We start from the raw sequence: 8,046 nt of genomic DNA, 5'->3' as shown, positions 1-8,046 counted from the left end.
ATACTTCGGGGTTTGTAGAACGAAGATCATGTTTTGAGTGTGGAACCATTGGACATATTATTCGTAATTGTCCATATCTTCATAAGCAGAAAGAAAAGATTGATGATCCCCGTGGAAAGACTGACCGTAAGCCATCTGTTTCCACAAAACAAGATCCCCGACTTGTAAAAGAAAGGGAAAAGAAACAGAAACGGCAACAGGTCAAGAAGATTGAAAAAGCAATTAAAATCGATGTGGTTCAAAAACAATCTGTTGCTGTAAAACCAGACAATTCTAAAACTTCAAACAATCAAGAAGTTAAAATTTTAAAGAAAGACACTGGTAAAACAAAACAGACATGGAAACCTAAATCGGTTACTGAATCAGGGGGGCCATCACAATTCACCAACCATCAAAGACAAGAAGTTATTGTCATTGATGAAAATGGAAGACCCAAGACCACAATGGCTTGGGTCCCCATCTCCAACTAATTCATTTGAGTTCATGTGCAGGGTGTTCCAGGAGGAACTGTCAGTAGTCATTGGATTGTTGATAGTGGGGCATCCAGGCACATGACAGGCGACATGAAACTTCTCTACGACGTCAAATCTATTAGAGGAGGTTATGTTGCTTTTGCTGGAGATAAAGGTGGATATATAACGGGTGAAGGAATGATATCCAACGGGATTGTCAGTTTTGACAAGATCAACTTTGTGCAACAACTTGATCACAATCTTCTTAGTGTTTCTCAAATCTGTGACAAGCAGTTCTCAGTACACTTTGATGCTAATGGATGTTATGTGCTGAAGCCCGGCTTCAAAATTCCAAAAGAATGGATTCTCTTGTCGGCTCCAAGGATAAATGATCTGTACGTCCTTGACATGAGCCAAGCTATTACTACGTCTGCTCAAGCAACTTGTTTCGTTTCCAAAGCCACAGAAAAAGACACTATCTCTTGGCACAGACGAATGGGTCACATTCACTTACGCAAAATGAATCATTTGGTTTCAAATGAATTGGTGAATGGTGTTCCCTTCAAAAATTTCCATCTTCAAGACGTCTGTGTTTCGTGCCAGAAAGGAAAGCAAACAAAGAAGAAGCACCCTACAAAGAAGATCAACACAGTGGCAGTTCCTCTTGAACGTTTGCACATGGATTTGTTCGGTCCTGTCAAGCACAAGAGTATTCGGGGTGATCAATACTGTCTCGTGATAACTGATGATTATTCAAGATTTTCTTGGGTAGCTTTCATGGCACACAAGAGTGAGACCTTTGGTATTATCAAAAACTTGATCATTCAGATTGAGAATTTGTATAAGTTGAAGGTTAGGCGGATACGTAGCGACAATGGTACTGAATTTAAAAATCATTCCATGACGGAGTTTTGCACTTCAAAGGGTATTCTTCATGAGTTTAGTGCAGCTTATACTCCTCAACAGAATGGTGTCGCTGAACGTAAGAACCGCACATTGATCGAGACTGCTAGGACAATGTTGGTAGAGTCACAGCTACCCATTCCATTCTGGACTGAAGCTGTGGCCTCTGCATGTTATACATTGAACAGAGTCCTTACAGTCAAAAGGCACAACAAGACCTGCTTTGAGCTTCTTCAAAAACGGAAACCAGATTTGTCTTATCTAGAACCGTTTGGAGCTCCATGCACAATCATCGATCCTAATGGAAAGTTTGGGGCAAAAGCAATTGATGGATACTTTCTTGGGTATGCCACCCCTAACTTACGAGTCTGGAATCTAGAGACTAAAAGGGTCGAGGAATGGTCTGAGGTCAGAGTACAAAGGCACACCTTGCCAGTCAAAAATCCGGGTCAACCTTGGATGTTTGAGTATGATGACTTCTTCAATTCGATCAATGTTGAAGCCGTTGAAGAAAATGTTGCGGCTAGGATGTTTTTCGAGAGTGACAATGCAACAGTTTCACCGGTGGTTCGTCCAATTCTTGTTAATCAAGAACCATCTTCTTCGGTGAACAATAATACTCTCAACAATGAGGATTTTCATGATGCAAACGAATTGAACGAATCTTCAGAGGATGATGAATTTGTGGATGCAGATCAAGAAGCCCCAACAATAGCAGTTCATGGTACTTCAGAGGGTACTCCTCCAGTGGATGCCCATAGAACAGCTGAGGCTACTGCATCATCCTCTTCGTCAATTCCGGGCCTTGAATTGGTTGTTGATCTTAACCTCAACAACCTGGGTATAAATGTTCCAGTTCCAGATAATCCAGAAACAAGGATTCATAATACCCATCCTCAACAAAACATCATTGGAAATGTGCAAAGTGGCGTTCAAACAAGAAACATGTTGCGAAACAACAATAATGCAGGCTTGTATGCAGCTATTCGAGAATCCGGGCAACAAAACGACTGGTCCTTCGCGTGTTATGTTTCACAGGAAGAACCAAGAACGTGGAAAGAAGCCTTGAAAGATAATGCTTGGGTTGAAGCAATGCAGGAAGAACTGCAACAATTCCAGAAGCTGGGTGTCTGGAAACTCGTAGAGAAACCTGCTGGATACAAGAAGATTGGTACCCGTTGGGTTTTTAAATGCAAAAAGGATGACCGCGGAGTTGTTATCCGAAACAAAGCACGTTTAGTCGTTCAAGGTTTTCGTCAGATTGAAGGGATCGACTACAACGAAGTCTATGCACCTGTTGCACGTCTTGAAGCAATTCGAATCTTTCTAGCCTATGCGTCCTTCAAAGGATTCAAGGTTTATCAGATGGACGTGAAAAGTGCATTCTTACATGGTGTGGTTGAAGAAGAAGTATATGTTGAACAGCCTCCAGGTTTTGAAGATCCTATCCATTCCGATCGGGTTTGGTTGCTCAACAAAGCTCTCTATGGTCTTCATCAAGCACCGCGAGCTTGGTATGCAACCTTATCTCATTATCTGCTGGAGAACGGTTTTCGAAGAGGTCTTATCGACTGTACTCTCTTCATCAAAGAACAAGATGGAGATCTTCTTCTGGTACAGGTATACGTTGATGATATTATTTTTGGTTCTACTAATGATGTCTTGTGTAGGAATTTCGAGCGCATCATGCAGGATAAATTCGAGATGAGTGCTATGGGGGAAATGACTTTCTTCTTGGGCCTACAAGTTCAACAAACAGAGTCTGGGATATTCATCCATCAGACTAAATATGTTGGTGACATCTTGAGCCGGTTCCAGATGTCTGATGCAACGCCCATTGGTACCCCATTGCCAACTAATCACGGAATTACTCCAGACTTGAAGGGAGAAGCTGTTAGTCCTTCAAACTACCGCGCTATGATCGGATCTCTTATGTACCTCACAGCATCAAGGCCAGATATAATGTACCCAACGTGCCTGCTTGCCAGATATCAAGTTAACCCGAAGGCCTCGCATCTTGCAGCTGTCAAAAGGATTTTTCGTTATTTGAAGGCGTACCCTGACACCGGTCTGTGGTACCCTAGGGATAATAACTTTGAATTGGTAGCTTTCAGTGATTCTGATTTTGGCGGATGCAAAATCGACGGTAAATCCACAACGGCTGGATGTCAGTTCTTAGGAAATCGCCTAGTCACATGGCAGTGCAAGAAGCAGACGTGTGTAGCTACATCAACATGCGAAGCTGAATACATTGCTGCCTCAAGTTGTTGCTCCCAAGTTCTTTGGATTCAACAACAAATGCGGGACTACGGTTTTGAATTCCTAACTTCTCCTATTTACGTTGATAATTCTGCTGCTTTAGATATTACTAGAAATCCTGTGCAGCATTCGAAGACCAAACACATCGAAATCAAATATCACTTCATACGTGATTGCTTTGAGAAAAGGCTAATCGATGTTGTTAAGGTCCACACCGATGACCAACGTGCCGACTTATTTACCAAAGCTTTTGACAAATCTAGATTTGACTTCTTATTATTGGTAAACGGCATTAAGGTCAAGCAAGAGTAAAACCAACATCGGAAAATCATTTTTGTAAATATCTTTGTGTGTTTTAAATTTATCTTAGTTTATTGATTTTAGGGGGAGTAAATCCAAAAATCTGAAAATCCAAAAACATCGAAAAATTTCAAAAACACAAAAACAATAGAAAAACAAAAATGAGTTTCCTGGCGAGCAAAAGAGAAAATGATAGTACATCAGTGGTCTATCCAAACCTCTTTAAACCTTAAATGAAAAACGATAAGCAGCTCTATATATAAGATGTATCGGTAGGCTCACAATCATTTTAAAGTGTGCAGGGTGATATAAATCTTAATCGACTGAAGACCAGGTGGGAACCATTCATTGGCATATGGTCTTAGTACCGAAATTTCGTTTGATAGATTGCCGAGGTTCTGAGATATTCGGTCTTTATGCTGCTTATCATCTGGGTATCATGGTTGTATCTTTTACCGAAAAATAACGGGGACGCAAGTCTAGATCTTCCATGATACTATACATACGTGTACATATTACATACTGCATTCGACCTCAATAAGTGATAAACAATCACATGTCCAAATCAAATAAGTGATAAAATATCACATTTATCCGGGTGTCAAGTTCGTCTCTCTGCTGTACGGAAGTACTGACCTGTTCACGGACTTGCACCTGTGCCCTCATGCATATGAAAATCCAGTTCCTCAGCAATAAGTGATTATATCACATAGGGCTTTTTTTCATTCAAAATAAGTGAGTATCTCACAATTTATACGGTCAAACAGATGATAATCGGTATACTCACCGGTAAGATGAACTCTCGTGCATACCTTGATACGGGAATGTGTCGTGATGTGGATGAACATCGGTCGGTAAGTATAAATCATACCTTAACGTATCCCCTCGCCATGATTACATCTGATAAGTTGAGTTTAAGTGGACAACAATACCGATAATTGTTATAGGATGCTTATCTTAATGTTAACTAACTGAACAACAAGAGTGTTTTGGCATGACCGTACACTGATATGATTCTCTTACCCTCGAAACTCACAAAAAGAATGTCTGTAAATATTTATTTACTGCTTAACTGTTATTGCTTTCTTTTAAACAGTTTCGTCGTTTGGTGCATATCAGCACGACATTAGCGGTGATGTCGTTTGATAACACTCAAAGGATTTTAAATTGTTGTCTTTTAAATTCAAAAATACCAAAAAGATTTTATTTCTATTTTATTTTCGATCGTACGATGTTTGGAACTCTAGTATTCGTTACCTGAAACCTGACTGAAAACCGAACTGACTAAATCTTCATAAACGGTCAAAATTTGCAGATTTTGAAAGTTAGAATCTAAAATTGACAAATTCATTAAACTTTCAAACTGTCGGATGGTGTTTGATAGTGACATGGTCATCAGTGTGTCATTTGTTTATGTTAACTATATTCCAAGCAGTTGTTCTCATTACGCGTTTAGATTTCTTGTATGTGCAGATTCTAAAGGCTAAGAGAACATGGTCGATGACAAGCTTTGGAATAAAGACACGACGTGAAGGCACTCAAAAGATGAAGATGATCGAGTTGCCGCTGGCCATCATCAACACCACAAGGATCTCACTTCATAAAGACCAAGTCATTCACGAGCATAACTCAAGGGGGAGCTTATGCCAAGGGGGAGTTTATCAACACACTTCCTACATGATACGGGTAGTTTGTTGATACACTCTCTGCTTTCAATCCGTGAAGACTTTGAAGATCCTCCGACTTTAAAGACTTGAAAGGACATCAGAGTTTTGAGAACTCGAAGACCAAAGACCATCGAAGTTCGAGACGAGTCTACAACTACACAAGATAAAGACAAAGCTACAGCCAAGGGGGAGTTTGTTGGTGCACTTGTGTCTGTACTTTGTCTGTATTCGGTCACGATGTAAACGATGTCCTTGTCAGTCTTGTAAGTTGACCAAGTCAACCATCCTCCGGTTTGACTTGGACAACAGTTTGTAAATGTTGAAGGATGTTCTGTGTCGAAGGATAGCTCATCGAAGGATATTGTAGATCCTTCGATGGCATCGAAAGATAGGCTTCGAATGATAGACCTCGAAAGGTGATCTTTCGAGGTCCCTGCAGATCCTTCGAATGCCTTGTCATCGATAGATGATCCTTCGGACCATCTATCGGATCCTTCGGACCAGACATCATGGGCTGGGTATAAATTCCCATGAAGTGTGTTGAGTTCAAGAGATGCACACAGACAGAAAGATTGAGAGCTTTGAGAGCATTCTGTCCGAAACTCACACACACACTTTGAGAGTTTACATGTTAGATTTGTAAACATTGTGCTTGTAACCGAAACCTTCATTTGCATTAATACATTGGTGTTAATCGGTGAACCCTTGTGTGTTGTGTTTATACTTGCTTAATCTCGGTTTGCTTGCTAGCTTGGATTCCGCACTCGCTAGTGGGTTAGTATAACAAGGTTTGAGGTTCGTCATCCTCCGACAAAGGGACCTACAAGTATGATGAGTCTCCGATAGAACAGGCATTCCAAATTCAGAGTCATACTAGCGATCGAACGCGACAAAATAGATCTGATGTTGGAAATAGAGGGAGAGGTAGAGGAAAAGGTAAGTTCAATGCATTCATACGATGTTACAACTGTCAGAAAATAGGACATACAGCCAGATTCTGCCAACAAAAGGATACAATAAACCAAGGTGAGAATGCATTATTACATGAAGAAGATCATGAAGAAAAGAGTGATGAAGCGACAATGTTTATGATATTCAATATGGAGGAAATAACCAAAGATAATTGCTGGTACCTAGATAGTGGATGTAGCAATCATATGACAGGAAATAAAAGGTTATTTATTACACTAGATGAGACCGAAAGGAGAGAAGTACGAACCGGAGATGACAAGAAATTAGAGGTCTTAGGATGTGGTGATGTCTCAATCAAAGTTAAAGGATTAAACAGGAAAGTTCCAAACGTATTCTACGTACAAGGATTAAAACACAATTTATTAAGCGTGGGACAGTTAATACAAAAAGGATATGAAGTAAAATTCGCTGATCAAGTATGTACCATCAAAGATCCAACAGGTTCAAGTATCAGTTCAATTAGGATGACTGGGAACAAGATGTTTCCGCTAAATCTAAATCAAGACTTGATACCAAGGGTCTGTAACGTTATGACACAAGATATGGCCACATTGTGGCATCGGAGATTCGGACATATAAGCTTCGACACACTACATAACATGGGAGTAAAAGAAACTGTTAGAGGTCTACCAAGTTCAATTAAACCAACGAGTAACATATGTGAAGGATGTGTGTTTGGCAAAAACGCTAGAAAATCCTTCCCTAAATACGCAAAATGGCATGCAGACAAACCACTACAGTTGATTCATTCTGACATATGTGGACCTATGAGAACTATGTCAATAGGAGGCTGCAAATACTTCATTACTTTCATAGACGACTTCTCGAGGAAGACCTGGGTATACTTTCTAAAATTAAAGTCCGAAGCATTAACCTATTTCAAGTTATTCAAGAAGATGGTTGAGAATCAAGCCAACTATACATTAAAGACTCTTAGAACAGACCGAGGTGGAGAATACTGTAGTAATGATTTCCAAACCTTTTTAAAGGAAAACGGAATACGTCATCAGTTAACTACGAGTTACACGCCACAACAGAATGGCGTAGCAGAAAGGAAGAATAGAACTATTATGGAACTTAGCAGAAGTATGATTAAAACAAAACATCTATCTCATTCATACTGGGCGGAAGCTGTGGCATGTGCCACATACCTTTTAAATAGAGCAAGTACTAAGAGTGTACCACACAAGACTCCTCAAGAAATATGGAGTGGAAATAAACCAAGTATAGGGCATCTACGAGTGTTCGGATGTATAGCCTACGCTCACATTCCAAAACAACACAGAGGAAAACTAGATGATAAGGCTGAAAAGGCAATTTTCGTGGGTTACAGTGAACACAGTAAGGCTTACAAATTACATAATCCAGTGACTAACAAAATTATTATTAGTAGGGATGTAGTGTTTGATGAAAATCAAGAATGGGGTGATAGTTTAGCAAGCAATGATCACACACATATTCAACTGGAAGACTCATGTAGTAATGGAATAAGT

Source organism: Helianthus annuus, chromosome 1 (genome assembly GCF_002127325.2).
Source record: "Helianthus annuus cultivar XRQ/B chromosome 1, HanXRQr2.0-SUNRISE, whole genome shotgun sequence".
Classification (NCBI taxonomy): Eukaryota; Viridiplantae; Streptophyta; class Magnoliopsida; order Asterales; family Asteraceae; genus Helianthus; species Helianthus annuus.
Note: the sequence above shows the minus strand (reverse complement) of the source record.